This window comes from Leptonychotes weddellii, chromosome 2 (genome assembly GCF_054177405.1).
Source record: "Leptonychotes weddellii isolate Sample4059 chromosome 2, ASM5417740v2, whole genome shotgun sequence".
Classification (NCBI taxonomy): domain Eukaryota; kingdom Metazoa; phylum Chordata; class Mammalia; order Carnivora; family Phocidae; genus Leptonychotes; species Leptonychotes weddellii.
This window is the reverse complement of record NC_138370.1, coordinates 20,135,081-20,157,503: the sequence shown is the minus strand read 5'-3', so window position 1 is coordinate 20,157,503 and position 22,423 is coordinate 20,135,081. Positions and strand designations below refer to the sequence as shown.

Genomic DNA, 22,423 nt, shown 5'->3' with positions numbered 1-22,423 from the left:
GAAAGGGAAATCAAGAAAAAAAAAAAAAAAGAGTAAAAGGTTTACTGTTTCCAGCAGGGCAATCTTCCCAAAAGTAATTCCTTCTGGCCCCAAATCAAAGGGACTAGATAAGCAATTCCTCCTACTATCCTGGGAAAAGTGCAGAGCAGACTGATTTTGCAATCCACTCAAAAAGGACTGTGGGAATTATGAGATTTGAAACGTGGTCAAGATGGGGTCTATGAAAGGGTATTCATTCACTCATTCATTCACTCCCTCATGCAAACCTTTAATGAGAACCTACTATGTGCTGTACTTTGTGCTATGCACTGGGAAGGCAAAGATAAATACAGTTTCTGACTTTGCAAAGTTCATGGTCAGTTGGAAGACACTGATGTGCAAACAGGCTAAGTAACAATACATCATGGCTAGGTTGCAACAGAGTTTGGTTGGAGCAATGGGAATGGACAGCTCAATTTGATTATGGAACTCAGAAAATCTTCAACAGAAAAACTATAGCCAATTCCTGAAGAATGAATGGAGATTGCAAGGTGACAGGTAAAATGATGGAGGAAAAGAGGAGCATCTCATGTTATTCAGTTAGATTAGTTCTTGGGTGGCCATTTGGCAGGGTTCACACTGAAAATCAGAAAGAGATATATAATAGCTACTGTTTAGCTTCTAAGGTATGAGACACTGCTTACTACTTTACGTGCTACATTTCATTGATTTTCACCACTTCCATTTCAAACTAGGTATTATTATTCCCATCTTACTAATAAGGAAACCCAACTTAGAGAAGTTAAGTAATTAGCTTAAGGTCACAAAGATTCCAGTCCACTTTTGTCTGATGTCTTACGATCAAGGAGCTCATTCTGTTCAGCTATGCGGTCATCAGACTACCAGAAAACCTAAAATCATTCTTGGGAGCCAAAGAGAAAGAAAATCTTAAAACAGACATCCAGCTTTTACTGCAAAGAACAAAAAGAAAACTGAATTAAAAGCTGGGTGAGTCCAAGAGTGGTCAAATCAATGACTGAAAATTCACTGAGGTCAAGTGAACCATCTGCAGCTGGTCAACATGGGCTCAGAGTGAGCATTCCATTTTGATCTTGCTGGGTAGGTAGAATCCGCCTTTCTTTCAGATTTTTAGGATGTTACATACCTGCCACTTTAATTCAATAGGATTTTTTGGATCAGGGCCTAGTGCAAATAGAAGACTTGTAGTACCTCCTATTATAATTTTAATGAGGTATTGCCATCTAGGGGTAATCTACAGAACTGATCGACAAGCCAAGATTGGATTCAGGGTAGGCATTTTGAAGTCAGACATTATATTATAGGAAAGTAAATTAAAAATATATGCCTTAAGGACATTATTGTACTTAGCATATACCAGATAATTTGCCTGTAAGCATTGCTAAGGACTCTTTAAATTCACTATTTAAAAAAGAGTTAGGGGGCGCCTGGGTGGCTCAGTTGGTTAAAAATCGTTCTCTTGATTTCGGCTCGTCATGATCTTAGGGTCGTGACTCACAATTGAGCCCAGAGTAGGGCTTTGTACCAGGCATGGAGCCTGCTTAAGATTCTCTATTCCTCTCCCTCTGCCCTCCCCCCTGCCACCACATGTGCTCTCTCTCTCTCTCTCAAAAAAAGGGGGGGGGGCTTTAAAAAGATTTTAAAAATATTCTGGCCACATACACATTTTAAAATTTATTAAGTTGTTTTCTTTATTTTTAAAAATATTCACTATTTGATTTGTGTTGTTTTTTCTTTTTTTTTTTTTTTTTTTTTTTTAGAAGATTTTTATTTATTTATTTGACAGAGAGAGAGACAGCGAGAGAGGGAACACAAGCAGGGGGAGTGGGAGAGGGAGAAGCAGGCTCCCCGTGGAGCAGGGAGCCCGATGCGGGGCTCGATCCCAGAACCCTGGGATCATGACCTGAGCCGAAGGCAGACGCTTAACGACTGAGCCACCCAGGCGCCCCTGTGTTGTTTTTTCTTAAGATTAGACTTCATATATCTAGGATAATCAACTTTGCATTTGTTAAGCAAAGGCAAGTATTTATAGACCAATTTTCAATTATGCAGTTATTGGCTGTGTTCCAAAATTATTTAGGTGGTTGTGGGAGCATACTTTCTTTTGAAAGACAGCTATTCTTAACAGGAAGTCACAGGCCAATTTTTTTTTTTTTTTTTTTTTTTTTACCATACTACTGTGTTGAAATACTTAATGTTTCTAGTGGAGAAAAAAGAATACAATTTTGATGCATAAGTGGTGCACAAAAAAGCAGAGTTGGATGTGAGGTAGGCATTGAATTGGAAATAGGTTTTTGTTTAACATCAAATATCATATCTGTATGTTTTCAAAAACTTCCTTCTGGTTTTCATCTTTTTGAGGCTAAATTATATATTTTTCTTGCTTTATGTCTTAGTCCTCATTACTTATCTAGAACCTTGTCTCCAGATGATCTGACATCCTACTTTGTACTTCTTTCTTCTTCCACCTTGGTAATCTTAAGCTTGTTGGTGCTCTGCTTTCATTCCCTAACATGTCAACGTGAATTGTGAAGAATGATTCTTAAAATAAGTAGGAGGTGCAGAGGACAGGGGACATACCCAAATCTTTAAGTGAGGATGATCATTTGAATCTGAGCAGTTCCATCTCCAACTCCCTGCCACATTGATAACCAGGGAGCTCACGATATAAATTTTGACCCATTAATTCATTCAATCATCACTGATTCATCCACTTATCCATCCATCCATTTACTCACACAACAGTCATGCATTCAGCATCGATTTTGTGCCAGACATTAGGCTAAGTTGAGTACTAAATGTGATAGCAGGGATTTGTAAATCTTATCATCTACTATTACTAATCTCTAGTGAAATACCTTCCCCTTCCAGTGTTTCCCTAATGTCTTCCTTGCTCTTTCCTCCAGTTAATCTCTTTTTCCTTGAACATGTTAAACCATGAGCAGAGAACTTTGGTCTACTCAGAAGATTCCGTCTAGGCCCTTTAAGATTAGAATAGAATCCTTTTAGCAGGGGTTTGTGGGAAATCTTGGGCATCTACCTTAATCTAACAATAATCTGGATGATTTCCCTTATTCAACTCAGTTTGTGGTCAAATGTTTGGATTCTTCAGGAGATGACTTCATTGTATTTCTAAATTCTCAGCTGCTCATTCCATGTCCTTATTAAATATTGATTCAACACTGGATTTCCTGATATGAATATCTCTTTCAACAAGTAAAAGAACATCTACCTTAGTTTTTATAATTCCTTGACCCTCATCACTGGGACCTCCTGCCTTACCAGTTTTAGGAGATATATTCTACAAAAACTGATGGGATTTCTATTAGCCCCAGAATCCTCTGCAACTTATCAGTTTTAGTTATTTGTTCCATGACAAGAGCAGTTGTGGATCCCTTGCTAACGGGGAGAAGACCCATGGGAAGAATGGGCATTTGATCCCTAAAGGGAATAAAAGAGAATCCCTCAGGCAAAATCACTAAACTCTTAGATCCCCACCACCTCCAACTCTCTAGGGCAGGAAAGAGAGGCACGGGGTTCTATGAGATGAAGTGCAGGACACATAAGAAACCTAAGATTTCACAGAGTAGAATGACTTTGAGCAGTGGTTCATTGAGGGTGCTAGTTATCTTGCAGGGAATGAATAGAACTTCATGGAAGAAAAATATCTTTATAGCAGAAAAGTGAAGGAAGGGTGGGGATGGAGTAAAGAAACAGCTTAATGAGAGTGTTTCAGTTTGGTGGGGTGCTTTCTTCTATCCAGCAATTCAGGGAAATGAGTCATTCCATCTTATGGCTCCCCCAGCCCCTCAGTCTAAGTAGACCTTTGTTTTCTGGTCTAAGAAGAGGAAAAACAGAATGGAGAAAACTCATCAGTTTCCTAAAGGCCCTAGCCCAGAAGAGACAAATGTCACATCTACTTACATTCTACTAGTGAGTAGAGAAAATACATAGTATGGGGGGATATTAATGCCATTGACAAATCTTTCCAGTGTTCATCATGGTCTGAAAAGTCTTCCGTCACGAACAACTCCTAATTATATTGAACCCACAGGATCAAATGTCTATTCTTCATGAATGTTCAAAAGGTATGATGCTTTTGGTTATAAATATACTTTGATTTGGGAATTATTAAGCAATATAACTAAGCAATGCAAGGCATCATTTATTATTTATATCATGTTAATGAACTCAAAATAAGAAGATTAAGTTACTCTTCAGCTTAAAACCCGAGACATCTCAAGTCAAAATAAAATCTTCAATGCCCTACATGATCTAGTCCTTATATGCATTTTCAGCCTTTGTCCCTCTACTGTCTCATTGATTCATCACCCTTTTGTCACACTAGCTTTCTTTCCTGCCTTCACTCAATTCAAGAGATTTACTCTGTCAGGACCCTTGCTGCTCCTTGTTCTTGTAATTTTCTTCCTCACATCTGAGCAAGCCTGTCTTTTTCTCAACATTTTGGTTCAACTCAAATATCTCCCATTCAAAAGCCTTCTTTTTTTTTTTATTTAAGATTTTATTTATTTATTTGACAGAGAGATGCAGTGAGAGAGGGAACACAAGCAGAGGGAGTGGGAGAGGGAGAAGCAGGCTTCCCGCTGAGCAGGGAGCCCGATGTGGGGCTCGATCCCAGAACCCTGGGATCATGACCTGAGCCGAAGGCAGACGCTTAACGACTGAGCCACCCAGGCGTCCGGATTCAAAAGCCTTCTTAGTCACTCTATATTACTTGGTTTTCACACTACCTTCTCTATTTACATATTTATTATCTGATCCCTACTAGGGCAGATGCTGTTCTCTGTTCACTGCTATTTCTTAAGCATGTAGAATATAGGTGTCTGGCTTATGGTAGGCACTCGATAGATATTAGACTAAATATGAGATAGATTTTCCTAATAACCTATGATATAGATTTTTTTCCTTGGTTTGATGATCCAAAGAAAAGGTTTTGGCTTAAAAAGGCTGAAGCAGATTATTGTAATTTTTATCGCAGAGAATAAGGAAAAGTCGTTATAAAATAGAGACAGGTCAGGCACATGTTAGCATTTAGGGTGTGTGTATGTTCATGATGGTGAACGTTTTAAAACCCTATTATGTTCTGTGTTTATGTAAATTATCTATTTAATAATCAAAGCAACTATATGAGGAATGTATAATGATGGTCATTCTTCTGGACAAGGTAATTCTGACTCATTGAGCTTAACAAGTTTTCAATGTATTCAGGGCATAAACCAATTGAACTGGAATCCAAACCCAAGTCTCCTGGACCTTCCTACTGAGGCCCTCCTTACTCAAAGTCCTCCATATTCAGAAAAACCTCTTGGCAATAGCATCATTTCCATGAAACGCATTTCTTAAAACTCGTGGCCAAATAAATTGCTTTCCTCTCTTAAAAATGAATAAACTAACTTACCCAAAACACCTAATTAATGTAATTATTGGAGATAGGGAATAATACAGTGAACTCTCCAGTTCCAGTTTGGAAATCTAACACTTCAGAATAACTTGGAGTTTCAGAGACATTTACATTAAGAAAGAGTGCCACCTTGTGGTAACTTTTATACCACAGGCACTCCTGCCTTAGGAAGGTTTGACAAGTGTGCTAAAGCATTTGCATTTTATCCCTTGCATATCTTTGAAATTTGCAGACACACAAAATAAAATAACATTCTATTAAAGATAGAGAAAACAACTACAGGCTTGGAATGCTGGTCATAATTAGAATCCCTTCGTATTTCAGGGCAAGAAAAATCTATCCTGTGCCTCAGTTTGTATTAGTTTTTTTTTTCTGGTTTAACTAATGGGAATTTAAGGCAGGAACATTGTAGCTCTGTGCCTTATGTACTGTTTGGAAATGCTGGAATCCAAGTGGAAACTTTAGAGAGAGGGTTGGGATGAAAAACCAGATTGACAATCGACAGGGAGGCTTTGCTCATTCCTTTACTTTCCTAGATCAAGGAACATGGCAGGAGCCTCATATTAAACAATGATGAGTCAAATTACAAAGTGACTTTCTATTTATTAAAGCAAGCTTCAGAATTTTTCTAAGATGCAGCCAAGAATTAGTATTCAAGTTTGGAATTAGTTATCAGATGCTCGTCTAATCTCCTCTTATAGAAATGAACACTCTGGCATTTACCCAGTGATAGGTTTTTTCCTTTCTTGTGGAAAAGTTGGAATTACCTCATTAATTATGACTGTTGCCTATTATTTTCTTAAATTTTTTTTTAAAAAGACTTTATTTATTTATTTAAGAGAGAGAGAGTGAGAGAGAGCACGAGAACAGGGTGAAGGGCAGAGGGAGAAACAGACTCCCCGCTGAGGAGGGAGCCCGACGCCGGACTCGATCCCAGGACTCCAGAATCATGACCTGAGTCGAAGGCCGTCGCTTAACTGACTGAGCCACCGAAGCACCCTGCTGCCCATTGTTCTTAAATAAGATGCATCATGATCTGTGAAGATCATTTCCAGGAATGTGGATAATATTGAGAGAGGGGAAACTGGTATACCTAAAGAATCTCCTGCTCTAAGTGTCTTTGTCTGCAAATTATTCTGGCTTGTTTTATGGTTCTCTAAATATATTTAGTGTACTCAGTGTCGCAAATTAGTGTGTGATGGGATGTCACCATTTAACCTGCATTAAGGTGAGAGTAAAATGGGTAGATACTGAAAATTTCTGCTCTAAGGGAGGAAATAAAAGTAATCAGAAAACACTTCACTTTGACGCAGTCAGCTCATTTCCCACATAAAACGTAGCTATTGTCAATGCTAACTAGTCCTACCAGCCCCTTGACTACGTGAGCCTTGGACACTTGGGGGTCTTGGACGGTGGAGACTCCCACCCTGGCAGAGCACTGGGCGCTGTGTAGGCCATATCAGCAACTGCCTGGCTTACACTGACAGAGATTAATTCATCCGTTTCTTGGTGTCCTGAAATTTCTAACACATCGTGGCAAAAATAAGCTGAGTTCACCCTGGTCTACTAGAGAGATGTGATACCTAGTTTCAGCTGGTCCTTGGTCGAAAGAAAAGTGGATTTCTTCATTAGCAAGTAGAGATACCACCAGACTAATTTGTCTGAAGTGATGCACTTCACATGTTTTAACAGAATATGTGTAACATATTAGGCTCTGGGCGATGAGTTGGTGCCTCATGATGGGGGCGAACCTTGCTGTTTACAGTCTGGTGGGCGTATGAAACAAAAAGAAACCCCAAAACAAGAACAAAAACCAAGGATGAAAAGGAGTTTAAAGAGGAAAAGAGCAAAGTGAAGCAAACACACACACCAAACAAAGGAAACAAAAACCTGGAGGGACATTGTCGTTTATGTGATTGAAGAGAACCCTGGGACAAGATAAGGCCGGAGAAACAAACAAGGGCCAGATAATTCAGGCTTAGTGCCTTAAGGCAACATATACAGGCACTGTGTATCAGCCGGACTGAGACGAGCGTTTGCACACCTGCTACGTGACAATCTCATTTAAGGCTCACGATAACTCTATATTTGCAGCGTCAGTTTTGCAGATGAGAAGTATGATTTAAGAGGATTAAATCGCTGGACTTCACTGGAAAACCTGTGGCAAACCCTGTTAAAGAACACTGTTCTACCTGCCTATTTTTAAGGGATGTTAACTTAAAATACTCAAATATATATTTGTCATTCATTTTAGACACACACACACAAACACACACACATCCTTTAAAGACACTGAAGAATTAGAGCAGTTATGGGGTGCCTTGGTGGCTCAATCAGTTGAGTGTCTGTGATTTCGGCTCAGGTCATGATCTCAGGGTCATGAGATCGAGCCCTGCTTTGGGCCCTGTGCTCAGCGGGGAGTCTGATTGTCTTCCTCTCCCTCTGTCCTTCCCCCCGCTTGTGCTCTCTCACGCTCTCTCTCTTAAATAAATAAATAAATCTTTAAAAAAAGAATTAGAGCAGTTACACTATTTTTGTGGGCTGTGGATATCGAACTTGGCGTGTGAGTAGTGGAGTGAGTAATCAGTGTTTGGCACCGAGTCTAACACCATCGGAAAGTTTGTTCAGTTTGCATCGCCTTTCCTCATTCCTTCAGTCCTTCCAGTTTTCTTGCTTCTTCTACCTTCATTACCTTTTCCCTGTACTCCCTTCTGATTTTCCTTTATCTTTCCCTTTGTCTTTTCTTTCCTGTTCTCTCAACTGGGTGAGATTTAATATCAGTTTTACTAATCACATACTAATAGTGTATTCTCTCATCTTCAAAATGTTACCGTGTATAGTTCCCATGCACAAATGAGTAAGTAAAACCAACACCAAAACAATAATAGATCCAGCAAATGAACTGGTGGCTTGGTATTCGCTCAATCTTTTGGAGTCAGAAGAGTCGCACTTGAGCCTTGGTTTCGGGACTAAGACTTTGCAAAGCAGAACTTCAGTTTTCTTGTCTGTATAATGAAGATAACTTTGGACTTTCTGCCTTATAGGGTCTTTGCGAGGATCAATTGGGATATTGTATGTGGAAATGATTTGTCACTAATAAGGTGCCCTTAAAAACCACTACTATTTTCTCTACGGGTGCTCAGATCCTTCAGCTGACCCATTTCCTATTGTTAGGACCCAGTTCCAAGGTTTTTATCTTTATTATTATTTTTTAAGACTTATTTATTTACTTGAGAGAGAGAGACAAATTGGCAGAGAAAGTGAATATCCAAACAGATTCCCGCTGAGCCCAGAGCTCTATGTGGGGCTCGATCTCACAACCCTGAGATCAGGACCTGAGCTGAAACCTAGAGTCGGATGCTTAACTGACTGAATCACCCAGGCACCCCTCCAAGGCTTTTAAATTAACAAACGATTGAAGCACAGATTATATTATGCACTTCTGTTCAAAATCACCCTGGAATCATGAAAGAATAGCATTTGTGAAATTGTTTTTTGTTTTGTTTCGTTTTTGTTTTTACTTTGGAAAGGAGAGAGTCCTTTGGCTGACTTCAGTCGTTTGGCGTCCCATCCGCAATTCACATTTCTTAGTATGTTGTCATGTCGCCATCTGCTGGAACTTCAAGAGGCTGACACTGAAGACTTAAGCCAACCAAAGATGTAGAAAGACAAGCTCTTTGGAGTTACAAATAAGCATCAGCTTTTGAAATGATGATTCATTCTTTTCATATATCATGATATACCCATGCAGCAAGACACTGTGTGGAACTTAAAACAATGAAATAACTCTGAAATGAAAGTTGTTTTAAGATTAGAAAATCTAGGAAACAAGATACAGAACATTATTATTGCATTATGGTTTGAGTTCAAATGCAAAATGTGTATTTAACTGTATATATTTGCACAAGTTTAATAGAAGATATTATACATGCTGACATTTTAACTCTTAACACTCTCTACTTTGGAGCAAAAGGCTTAATGGAGGTAAATTTCTATTATTTTAAAAATGTCTCTATTGTTTGAATTTCTTTCTTGTACTTTTATTACTTTTATTTTATTTTTAATAAAATAATTGGAGTTACATGGATAGACATTGAAGTCATTTTGCTTCACTTTATATTTGTCCATTTTAAAAATTATGTTAGTAAATGTGTTTTTAAGGTATTATTAACTCCTTTCTTTATGCTCCTTTCACATTTTGTCTGTATTTATTTTATACTACTTATGCTAATTTGGCTTCAGCATAGTTACTGTAACAATATGTCCTACATTTTCCAGAAAAAAACATGATTCCAAATATGCTGGCCTTTCGTCCCCAATAATTGCTTGTGTAGTTTTTAGACTTCAGAGCCTCTTTCTTACAATTATAGTAGGTAGCTCATAGTAACAGGCTTTGCTACTAGCTGTGTGACCTTGGGGAAAATTACTTAATGTCTAGGTGCTTCCTGTTCTTATTTATAAAATGAAGATAACGTTATCTATTTTAAAGGGTGTTTCTGAAGCTTATAGATCATAAAGCACATATGAAGTGTCCAGTATTTATAGTTACCAAGATTGTGTGTGTGATTGTTGTGTGTATGTTGTGTGTTTCTGTCACCCTCCCTAGTTTGAAGTTTCAAGGCTCAGACAAGTCTTATTCATCCTCAGCTCATCAGAGCTAGCAGAGTATGTTACATAATAATTATGCTAATAGAATACAATAAATAATAAATATAATTATTTTCTTACTAATAATATATATTAGCAATATATATTATATTAATATATACTAAATATTCATATATGTTACTAATATATGCTAGTAATAATAACTCTGTGTGAATTAATTTCCTGAGTTTAGGAGAGAATTGCCAGAAAAATAAGGTCTAAGTATCAAGAGACTAGGATGTGAGGGTGACCCTCTTCAAATTTGAATTTTGTACCTCAGATATTTATCTACTTAAGTTATCTCTTGACTAAGGCTTTTTACTTGTTTATTTATGCATTTTCTGGTGAAATAATTGTTATAATCCTTCTAACATGTGTATTCACTTCACCACCTATAAATAGAGCAGGGTACTGCATGCATGAATTTATATCTGAATGTAAAAGTTTGCACCAGTTTTAGAATGCTATGGTGTAACTAGCTTTTATCTTCCAGCACAGGGACTGGTTTATTTACCTTTACACCCCCAGAATCTAGCAGAGTAATCAGAATTGAAGTACTCCATTTACCTATTTACGTATAATTACTAAGTACGATGACTTGTACGTTAAGAAAGTTTTATAAAACTCCCCTTTTCCTTTTTACAGATACATTGAGAAACCAAATCCACTTGGTATGAAGGGGGTTAAAAAGGTTGTGAGAAAGTAGAGCAGAAACTGGGTTAACTCTAGTCTACGAAGTAGGAAACAAAATTCTAAAAGTAAAAGAGGAAAAACCTTTATATTAAACGTATTACAATGCATATGTTGGCTGTAGCTTGAATTGTATTTAGGAATTATGGTGATAGAACCAGTGGCCCTGAGAAGAAATGTTAAGAGAACTATTACGAAATAAATCAAAAGCACACTGTTTTAAATGGTATTTTTTTTTTTAAAGAGAGTGCATTTGAGGGGGGAGGAGTAGAGGGAGAGATAGAGAAAATCTTTTTTTTTTTAAGATTTTATGTACTTATTTGAGAGCGAGATTGAGAGAAAGAGAGAGAGAAAGACCGCGTGAGCAGGGGAAGGGGCAGAGGGAGAGGGAGAGAGAGAGAATCTCAAGCGGATGGGCTCAATCCCATGACCCTGAGATCATGACCTGAGCTGAAATCAACTCTTTTTGGACACTCAATTGGCTGAGCCACCCAGGAGCCCCAACAGTATTTTTGAGTCAGTTGACATATAATACATTGTATACTTTTAAGGTATATAATTTAATAATTTTTGACATACATATATACTCATGAAATCATCATCAAAATCAAGATAGTGAACATATCTGTCTCCCCCAAAAGTTTCCTTGTGCCCTTATATAATCCTTCTTCCTGACCCTCCACACTCCTTCCCAGTGCCCCAGGCAACCACTGATAGGCTTTTTGTCACTATAATTTAACTTGTATAATCCAGAATTTCATATATATGGAACCAAACAGTATGTACTTTCTTTCTTGTTTATCTTCTTTCATTCAACATATTTTTAAATCCATCCACGTTGTAACATATATCAATAGTTTGTTCCTTTTTCGTAATTACCGAGCAATCATGAACTGTGTGCACACACCACATGTTGCTCGTTCCCTTCACCTACACATGGACTTTTGGGTAGTTTCCCATTTTGACTATGGTGTATCAGAACATCTGTAGATGATCGTATTTGGGTGTTCTTTTTGTATGTACCTAATAATCTTCTTTGGCTCCAATAGAAACACATATTTATAAAATCTTTGACTCTAAACATAAGAGTTATCCTTCCTGATTTATGCTATTACTACCACTGGGTTAATCATCCTTAAAATGCTACTAATTTGCTTAAAACATCTTTGATGACTCCCTATGACCTGGGCATGACTCTGTAACTTTTTAAGATAGTGGAGTCTGTTTTCTTCTCTTTAATTTTTCTCTCCACCACCAATTCCCTTATCTCCAGAAAGTAACTGAAGTTTCCTTTGCCCTGTGCTTTAGGAGATTTTATGTTGTGGGGCCAATATAAAGTTGCTAGGCCAGCTAAATACCACTGATATCCAAGTCTTCAAAGCTTCTGCATACTGAGGGGGTTTTAGGGAAAATCATTCCAGAAGGGATGGGTTGGAGGCAAGGATTGTTTGGTTGGAGATCTGAAATCGTTTGGCTGAGAGATAGCTGGAGACCTGCCCTTAGCCTAGAGATCAGATGAGACTTCCATGGATTTTGTGAGTATCTAAGTACAACTACCTGATCTGACGCAGAGTGTTTCATGACAATACTCCTGGTGTTGTTGCAAGATGTCAAAAATAACTGAAGAATAGGACCTGTGGCCTTGGGAGTTACAGCAGAAGACTTCAAGGCCAAGGTTGCCGATGGAGCATGCACGTGACACATATTATTGACAACTACTGAGGAAAGAATATATGGGGCTATTTCCTCTAATGTTTATGACTATTTTAAACACCTAAAAGTAGAAGTTGGAATCCCCCAAACATAGCGGACATTAAATTTTCTACCAGTTGGGCATCTGGCAGATTGAAACAGGTTAAATTCTATTTTGAAAAAGAGAGAGAGACATTTCTTTCCCGCGAGTGTTGCAGATTAAGTCAGACTCTCCACATTCATAAAGTACAATTCAGGACTGTGTCTGGTTACATCTAACAGATAACTCAACCAAGGCTGGGAGTGGTGGGGGGTGGGAGGTATGGGGTTGCTGGGTGATAGACATTGGGGAGGGTATGTGCTATGGTGAGCGCTGTGCATCGTGTAAGACTGTTGAATCACAGACCTGTACCTCTGAAACAAATAATACATTATATGTTTAAAAAAAAAAGAAAGAAGAAGAAGATAGCAGGAGGGGAAGAATGAAGGGGGGGAAATCGGAGGGGTAGACGAACCATGAGAGACGATGGACTCTGAGAAACAAACTGAGGGTTTTAAGAGGGGAGAGGGTGGGAAGATGGGTATTAAGGAGGGCACGTACTGCATGGAACACTGGGTGTTATACGCAAACAATGAATCATGGAACACTACATCAAAAACTAATGATGTAATGTATGGTGATTAACATAACATAATAAAAAAAAATAAACATAAAGGTGCGTTTCTCTCACTCGGTGCCAAGTTCAGAGGTCAGCTGCTGGCACTGGTTCAGCTGATCTAGCAAGTCCACCCACCACAATTAGCAGGGCGGCTCTATCTTCAGGTAAATGTTTTCAATATCATGGTCATGAGGTAGGCCATGATGGATACCAACATTATGTCCATGTTCAGAGCAAGAGGAAGCGGAAAAGGCCACCGTACCACCTCCTTCTGCTCCTTTCTTAGGATAGCAGAGGATGTACGGGAAACCTGGCAATTTCCACTTACACCTCATTGCCAAGAACTCTTTCACCAGACCACCTCTAAGTGTGATTCTGGGAAGTGAGTATGCATCCTGGACACTCTCCGTAGTGGGAGTGAATGAGGAATGAGGGGGTTGGGATTGGGTATGTTTCCCCTAATCTACAGGATCTGTGAGATACTGAAGTTCCAAAGTGCAATCCCAAAGCTAGTGTATAAGGTTCTCCATAGTCCAGCCTTGTCTGATCTTCTGTGTTATCTAACAGGATTCTTTACTCCAGTTGGGATCCTTCACTGTTCTTCTGATGGTGTGTGAGTATCCCTGCTTTTGCAGCCTGTGTCTGATCCCCCTCCTTGATACCCTTTCTCACACATCCTCACTTACGATTGATTCAAGTCCTACTTGCCTCATGAAACCTTCTCCCCTGGTCTCTCTCACACTGATTTCTATATTTTTAAAATGTACTGGTAGGGTACCATATTAAATAAGTGAAATTTTCATAGCTTTTCAATTTTAGAGTGTGAATAATATCCATATGCTTTATAGAAAAAAAAGAGATGAATTTGGAACTGAGCATTTAATCATTTCAACAGGAAAGTCAGAGGACATTTAGAAGTTCCTACTTTCCATAGGAAGGCATGATTGCTGCCACCTTAAAATATTTAAATCCCTAAGGCACCTACTAGGAAAGAGAATGAAGGTGCTTGCATACAATTCTTATAATTCAGTAACTCTTCTTGACTATTTAGAGACTGAATTCATATGAAGATTTCTGGACCTCTTTCTAAACATAATGATCCTTATCAGCTTTTAGGGCCCTGGATCTGCATTTATACAAGGGTCCCAGGTGATTGTGAACCAGACGTCTCCTGACCATATTTTGAAAGTTACCACCACCAGGAAGGGGAACCCAGTAGAAAAGCCACAACCACAGACAGTGGGTGAAAAGTGGGAGCTACAGCCTTCTTGCGATTGGGTTGAATACGCAATCACTATTACTGTCATTCTTTCTCAGGACCATCCAGACGTTGTGAAATATGATCAATATGAGAAACAAGGAAGGAACTATGGACTAAGAAGTACTTTTCCTTTGGCCATTATGGATAGTAAATACATATAGTTCTCATAATAGAAATAGGAATTCAGGCAGTCTTTTTTTTTTTTCAAAGCATATTTATCAAATACATTTACCAAGTTTCAAAAGGTGAATGTGGAGTTTCCTTTCAAGCAGTACGGAAGACTGGATGTTCGGAGAAACTGTTATACTTCGGTGTTCCTAAAAGTGTCGAGCACAGATATAAACAAACAAAAAAACCAAGAGCATAGGTGGGGAGTGCAGGAATGTGAGAGCCTTCCTTCTAGACCAGAAATGACAAGAAAGTACAAATTCTAACAGGCTTCCAAACACTGAGTTCAGAGGTCTAACATACAGCATAGTGACTACAATTAAGAATACTGTAGTGTATACTTGACATTTGCCAAGAGGATAAGTCTCAGGTGCTCTCACCATACACACACACACACACACACACACACACGGTACTGAGATGGCATGATGGATATGTTGACTGTGGCATCACTTCACAATGTATACATATATCAAAACATCAGGTTGTATATCTTAAAAATATACGATTTCTATGATCAATTATATCCCAATAAAGCTAAAAAAAAGAAAAAAGAATAGAAGAAGACAGTAGCTTTAGTCTTGAAAATGCCTGTCACTCCTTGGTGGCACAAATAAGGCAGGGGGTACTAAGCTTGGGGTGTAAGCCGACTGGGATGAGGAATTGGGGATTAGCAATTAAGCTGGAGTCCCCAAAGGGAAACATAATCATGTAGTTAAGTAAATCTGTCCTACAGAGGGAGATGGTATGAGTATTTATAGATCTCAGTCTAGTCTCTGAACCGAGTAGTCACAAATGGAAATATCCCCTCAGAATTCCCAACCATATGAATGTTTGGAGTCAAGTTTCCTAACTCCTGTATGGCTGAACAAACTCAAGCTAGATTGCTTATGTTCCTGTCTTAGTCTATTTGGGCTGATGTAACAAAATACCACTGACTGGGTGGCTAATAAACAACAGACTTTTATTTCTCACAATTGTGGATGCTAGAAAGTCCAAGGTCAAGGTGTCAACACAGGAAGTTTTAATGAGGCTTCTCTTTCTGGTTCATAGCCAGAGTTGTCTTGTTGAATCCTCATATGGAGGAAGGGGCTAGGGATCTTTCTGGAGCCTCTCTTAAAGGACACTAATCCCATTTATTAGGGTTTACCCTCATGGCTTAAACAACTCCCAAAGACCCCACCTATTAATACCATCACATTTGGCATTAGGATTTGGTGGGGTAAGACATAAACACAGAAACCATAGCATTCCGCCCCTGGCCTCTCAAAAGTCATGTCCTTCTCACGTGTAAAATACATTCATTCCATCCCAAGAGCACGCAAAGTCTTATCTTGTTCCAGGATTCAACTCAAAAGTCTACATTCAGTCTCATCTACATTTCACCGAAAGCAGGTATGAGGGAGACTCAAGATCCCATTCATCCTAAGGCAAATGACTCTCCAGCTATGAAACTGTTAACTCAGATGAAATCTTATGCGCTTCCAAAGATAATGGCGGGGCAGGCATAGGACGGACCGTCCCACTCCAAAGGGAGAAATGGGAAAGAAAGATGGAGTACAGCCGTTCCTCTTATCCTCGGAGGATTGGTTCCAAGACCCCCAGTGGATGCCTGAAACCCCAGCTAGTACCAAACCCTTTATGTACTACGTATTTTCCTATACCTACACACCAAGGATAAAGTTTAGTTTGTCAACTAAGCCCAGTAAGAGATTAATGATAATTAATAATAAAATCGAAGCATAAATTGTTGTAATGCACTCACCTTCCTTCTTGTGGTGCCGGGAGGTGCTAAAATGCCCCTGTGATGAGAGGAAGTGAGGTATATGACGCATTGTGACGTACAGTTAGGGGACGATTGACCTTCGGATGATTTGTCAGGAAAAGGAGCATTGCTTCCAGCTGGAGTTAATGATGAAACTGCAGAAAGTGAAACCAGAGACACAGCGTAGCCACTGAAAAGGGGGGTTGCAGCAACAGGTCCAAAGAAGACCAAAACCTAACAAGGTAAATGACATTAAACCCCAAGGCTTGAGAGCAATCCACCTTGATTCTGTGCCCCACATTCTGGACTCACTGGTGCTGCAGCTGAGCCCCCAAAGCTCTGGGGGGCTGTCCCTGGGATTCTGCCAGGCACAGCTCATGCTGCAATTCTCATGGTTGGGCTGGAATCGCATGCCAGCAGATCTACTAGTGTGAGGTTCGTGACGACGGTTACCTGCTCCCATGGCCCCGCTGGGCAATGCCCCACAGGGGACTCTGCAGTCGTCCCGCTCCCAAAGCAGCCCTCTGCATGGGTGCAGGCTCTCCAGGATATTCTTTAAAATCTAGGTGGAGGCGGCTGTGACTTCGTGGCTCTGCACTCTACAAGCTGGTGGAGAAATCACCCCAGACCTGGGGCACCAGACCTGGGGCAGGTGAGGATTATGGTGCCAGAATTGGAATTCTAGAGCTGAACCCAGGGATGTGTGAGGTGCCTCTGGGGCAGCAGAGGTTCTTCCTTTGAAAAAAAAATTTTTTTTTTTTGGCCTTGTGGGTGCCTTCTACTCTGCTTCACTGACGGGTGACGGGAGGGCCAGCCCTGAAGATCTCCGAAACGCCTTCAGGGTTATTTTTTCATTGGCTTAGAAAATAGGTTCTGACCTGTTTAGATGGCTGACCGATTTTCCCCACCACCTTGATGAACTAGCTCCTAGTTTCTGTTGAGATGGTTGATCTATACCAATCTCTATCAAATTTGGCCACAACCTTTGTGTTCTCTAATGAACATGGTTTCTTATTTCTTTCAATATGGATAGGCTGAAAATTTTCCAAATATTGAAGTTCTGTTTCCTTTTTGATTAACCATTCTGTTTCAAATCATTTCTCTCTTCTTGAATTTTATTGTAAGCATTCAAAAGAAGCCAAGCTATTCCTTCAACACTTCGCTTGGACATAGTTTCAGCCAGATATCCAATTTCATTGCTCACAGTTCTACCTTCCACAAAACACTGGGACACAAGTGCAATTCAGCCAAGCTCCTTGCCACTTCATAACAAGGATCGTCTTTCCTCCAGTTGCCAATAACATGTTCCTTATTTCCATCTGAGACCTCATCAGAATAGCCTTTACTATTTCTCCCATCTTCTGTTCATGACCCCTTAGTTCTGCTCTTAGTAGATTGAGGCTTTCTCTACAGCTCTCCTTTTCTGAGTTCTCACCAGCTTGGCCTTTCATAGTTTGTTCAAAGCAGCGCAGGGTTTTCAAACGTGCATCTTCAGGCTCTGCCCATAATCCAATGCCGAAGTCACTTCTTCATTTTTTTTAAGTATTTGTGATAGCAGCCACACTCTCGGTACCAATTTCCTGTCTTAGTCTGTTTGAGCTGCTATAGCAAAATACCAGACTGGGTGGCTTATAAACAGCAGAAATTTATTGCTCACAGTTCTGGAAGCAAGAAGTCTGAGATCAGGGTGCTGGCATGATTGGGTGAAGGCTGTCTTCTGGTCACAGACTTCCCATTGTATCCTCACATGGCAAAAGGAGGCAAGGTACTCTTTGGAGCCTCTTTAATAAGGCGCTAATCCGGGTGCCTGGGTGGCTCAGTCGGTTAAGCGACTGCCTTCGGCTCAGGTCATGATCCTGGAGTCCCGGGATCGAGTCCCGCATCGGGCTCCCTGCTCAGCTGGGAGTCTGCTTCTCCCTCTGACCCTCCTCCCTCTCGTGCTGTCTGTCTCTCATTCTCTCTCGCAAATAAATAAATAAAAATCTTTAAAAAAAAAAAAAAAAATACTTAAAAAAAAAAAAAAAAGGCGCTAATCCCACTCATGAAGGTTCTAGACTCCTGACTTAAACACCTCCCACATACTTGTATCCCCATCTACTAATAGCAAGACCTTTGGAAGTTAAGGTCTCAGCATATAGATTTGGAGGGGATACAAATATTCAGCCCATAGCAGTTCCCCAAAAAAGTTAAGACTGTCTCCTAGGTAAAGCAAGGGCACACTTAATCTAGAAGAAAGGAATTGAAACGCAGGCTTAAACAACTCCTACAGTTAATATTTCAAGGAACACAAGCCCACAATAAAAAAACCACAAGCACGAGAAAGTCAGGACAAACTCCACCCTTGTGTCTGTGCCAGGATGACTTGTAAGGACTGCATCCCATGCCCTCTGCTTTTAGCTGGAGCCAATTAGGGTGGAGCCTGGGCAGAGGATGGTAGCGGGGGGAGAAGAAAGATGGAATGAGAGTTAATCCTCTGACTTCTCCCTGCAGGGTGACTCAGTCTAACTTTATTTTTCCACAGAAAGTCATGGCTTATCACAAAGTGGACTGCAACACATGGCTCTCTGTCTTTCTGAGCGTTGGAAGCCACTCCATCTCCTTGTTCCTTAGGACCTATGATGTTAATGGGTCTTCTGCTAGATTTGGTTGCTGCATATGTCCTGGGTCCCCTTTATCTTTCCAGCTTTTTTAATTTAAATTCAAATTTAAGTTGTTAAAAGATTTTATTTTGGGATGCCTGGGTGACTCAGTTGGTTGAGCGTCTGCTTTCAGCACAGGTCATGATCCAGAGTCCCAGCGTCTAGTCCCACATTAGGCTCCCTGCTCAGTGGGGAGTCTGCATCTTCCTTTGACCCTCCCCCGTCTCGTGCTTTCTCTTTCATGCATGCGCTCTCTCTCTCAAATAAATAAATAAAATCTTAAAAAGAAAACATTTTATTTTTAAGTGATCCCTACACCCAACATTGGGCTCGAACTTACAAACCCGAGATCAAGAGTCCCATGCTCTCCTGACTGAGCCAGCCAAGCGCCCCTGTCCAGCTTTTAAATAGATATTTTATACAACCTTGTTCTCTTGATTTTTCTAATTTGAGTGGGCCATTTATTTCTTGTTTTCCATCAGTATAAAGAGAACTGAAAGATAGAGTAAGACAGGCTAATATGGGTATAATCTGAATTCTATGAGTAAATGACAGGAGAAACACAATGAAAAATACAGAACATAAAAAAAAAAAATACAAAAACTGATAAATATCCAGAACTGATTAAAGATAATAAACCTCAGATATGGGAAGAAAAATGTATACCAAGTAAAATTAAGATAAATTCCATCTATGTAAAACAGATACTGCAGAAAAAGAATTAAAGCACTTAAAAGCTGTCAGAATGAAAAATGGGTTACATAGACATGAGTGGAAGTGAAGCTGACGCCTTTCTTTTCAGTAGCAACAAAAGAAGCCAGAGGTTGTGGAATAATAGAATTAAAAGAGTGAGGGAAAACATCAATCTAGAATTATAGACTTGGGAAAAACGTTTCAAGAACGAGGGTAAAGCAAATACAGTTCCAGACTAATACAAACTGAGAAAGTTTATTACCAATTGACGCTACCGAAGGAATGTTTGACGAATGTGGTCCGGGAAGGAGACAAATGATCCCTGCAGGAAGACCTGAGAAGAAGAATACCAAGCTCTGAAAATGGTAGACCTGTGGGTAAGCCTCAACAAATATTAACTCTACAAATTGATAATAACATATCTAATTGGTGGAGTTAAAAAAAGAGCTTTAAAATCTTCCAACAGCAGGCTGGGGCTCCTGGGTGGCTCAGTCGGTTGAGCGATAGACTCTTGGTTTTGGCTCGGGTGGTGATGTCATGGGTTGTCGGATCAGCCCCACACTGGGCTCGGCTCCGGAGGGGGTGGGGGTGGAGTCTGGTTGAGGATTTGCTCCCTCTGCCCCTCCCCCCACTCGTGTGTGCCCGTGTGCGTGCTGTTTCTAAATACATAAATAAATAAATAAATCTTTAAAATCTTCAACAGCAGGAGATATAATTTGGGGGATATATATTGCAATATACTAAATAAACGTCCACTTATTGTAAGAATGACAGCGGATTGGTTATGAGTTTGTTCACTAACGCTCCGCTTGTATTTCCATAGTGGAGATTTACAGCAATTGTCTGGGAGTAATTCAGGGAGACAGAATCTCCTGCAACTTGGCGTATCCACAGCAGCACTTGACATGTCGCTGAGTTTCCTCTCTCAGATCCCTGAAGCACATTGCAACCATATTTTGCTGTCAAAAGGAAAGTGCGAGCCCCAAATGGGCTGAGATACTGAGGAGGTACCTGATCGTGATGATTTCGGAGGGGTCTCAAGAGGAGCTTCTTTCCTCATTCCTCTCTCCAGAGACGGCTGCGGGAAGGTGAGGGAACGTCTAAACTGGAGACGAATTTCACGTGTCAACAGCCGGCCTGCTACTAAGAATGGGATTACCAGCCGGAACAAGCATTCCCTTACACCACTTCGGGGTTTTCTTTAATTGAAATAGATTTCTCTTTATGTTTTATGCAATCCTGTACGGCAGGAGACAACATTTCATGGGCAGAAAAGGTCACGGAATCTATTTTTTGACTTGCTGCTTTGGTTGTGAATGCACGGGACAGTACATTTTGGTTTGAATGCTTCCTATGGACAGGGTCTGATTTCTTCCATTAACCATTTTGGCTCATGCTCAAGAACTGGCTGGCTCTCCACTTACCTTGTTACTTCTTAATGCTCTACTAAGCCCCAAATTCAAAGCCCAGACTTTTACTTTCTGTCCTACAGAAATAACTGACTTTGGGCCCCATGTTTCAAGGGCAATATAGGCAGTGTAATAACCGAGAAAGGTTTTCATCATTTCTTTCACTCAACATTTTACCATTACCCATGAGATATAAAAAATAAAGAGACTGCTTTTCACATTGATTTGTTTTGCTCAGAGCAAGAATCCAGTCTTTGGTCTTACTTCAGAGACATGTATAGGTCTTGATGCATCCAATTGCATCCCGGAAAAGTAAGGGCTCTCAGTTCACCTCATGAAAAGTTTCAGAGTTATGTGGCACTTTGGGGGACTCCGGTTAATCTGCTAAATACAATCTTTCAGGCTGCCTATCTGCTGCTTATCAGCATTATGCTCTGACATGAATTGAATTCGGCCTCTAAAAATATTAATTTGTATTTCTCAAAGGAACTTGACTCTAAGACCTGTTTTTTTTTTTTTTTTTTTTGCAGAGCAGGATTTCTATCAAACTATGCAAAGGAAAAATAACTTTCCTAATAAAAATTTCTACAAACAATGCAGCACTGAGGTTGAAGACTCTCAAGATCCTTCGTTTTTGGAATTAACAGTCTTCACAGGAGTAAACACATTTCTATGAAGAAGATAAGATATGGATAATGGCTCAGATGACCTCCGACTGGCATGGAAATTCTTTTTCTCTGTTTTGTTAATGTCACACTTACCCTTGTAATTAGTGAAATTCAGTTGATCTCTGTTTTGTGAGGTGGCATGGTTCTCTATATTCCACACAAGGCACGGAATGAATTCTGTTATTTTGTAAACCTGAAATATCTGCCCATTTAGGCAAGAAGCCTTCCTCTTTGTCTGCAAATAGAGAGATCCCTATTTATTTAAAAAGCAAAGCTGTTACATTTTAAACAAATTTTCTAGTTTGGAAAAACTTTCCTCAGGATAGCAAAGTACACAAAAATACACATGTACAGTTTGATCAATTCCCATGAAGTGAACACCCATGTAGCCACCGTCCCAGTCAAAATAGAATGGCGACAACAGTCTAGAAGCACCTTTTATGACCTCTCCCAAGTGTTAAACCCCTTTTCTTCCCAAATGTAGCCATTATCTTGTCTTCTAATAGAATAGCTTAGTTTTCCTTGCCTTGGAAATATATTTAATTGGAGTCATTATGTATATGTAGATATGTATATTTCTGTTGGTAGTATACCCAGCAGCAGATTGTGGGATCTGTGTGTTACACGTGTGTTCAAATTTGCCGTGAGTAAGATGTTCTTCTTAAATAGCTGCACCCATTCACTCGCCTGCA

The 22,423-nt window shown here is 39.8% G+C and overlaps 2 long non-coding RNA genes across 2 annotated transcripts; one reads left to right on the top strand and one right to left on the bottom strand.

The window, feature by feature from the left end:
* Positions 1–14,161: 14,161 nt before the first annotated feature.
* LOC145717780 (uncharacterized) lies at positions 14,162–20,747 on the bottom strand. Its single transcript, XR_014141193.1, has 3 exons — positions 20,666–20,747; positions 16,323–16,477; positions 14,162–14,706 (listed from the first exon to the last, which is right to left on the bottom strand). It is a non-coding gene; the product is annotated as an uncharacterized LOC145717780 (long non-coding RNA).
* On the top strand, positions 16,425–22,417 carry LOC145717778 (uncharacterized). The gene is made up of 3 exons (XR_014141188.1): positions 16,425–16,974; positions 20,478–20,742; positions 21,594–22,417. It is a non-coding gene; the product is annotated as an uncharacterized LOC145717778 (long non-coding RNA).
* The last annotated feature ends 6 nt before the right edge of the window (positions 22,418–22,423 follow it).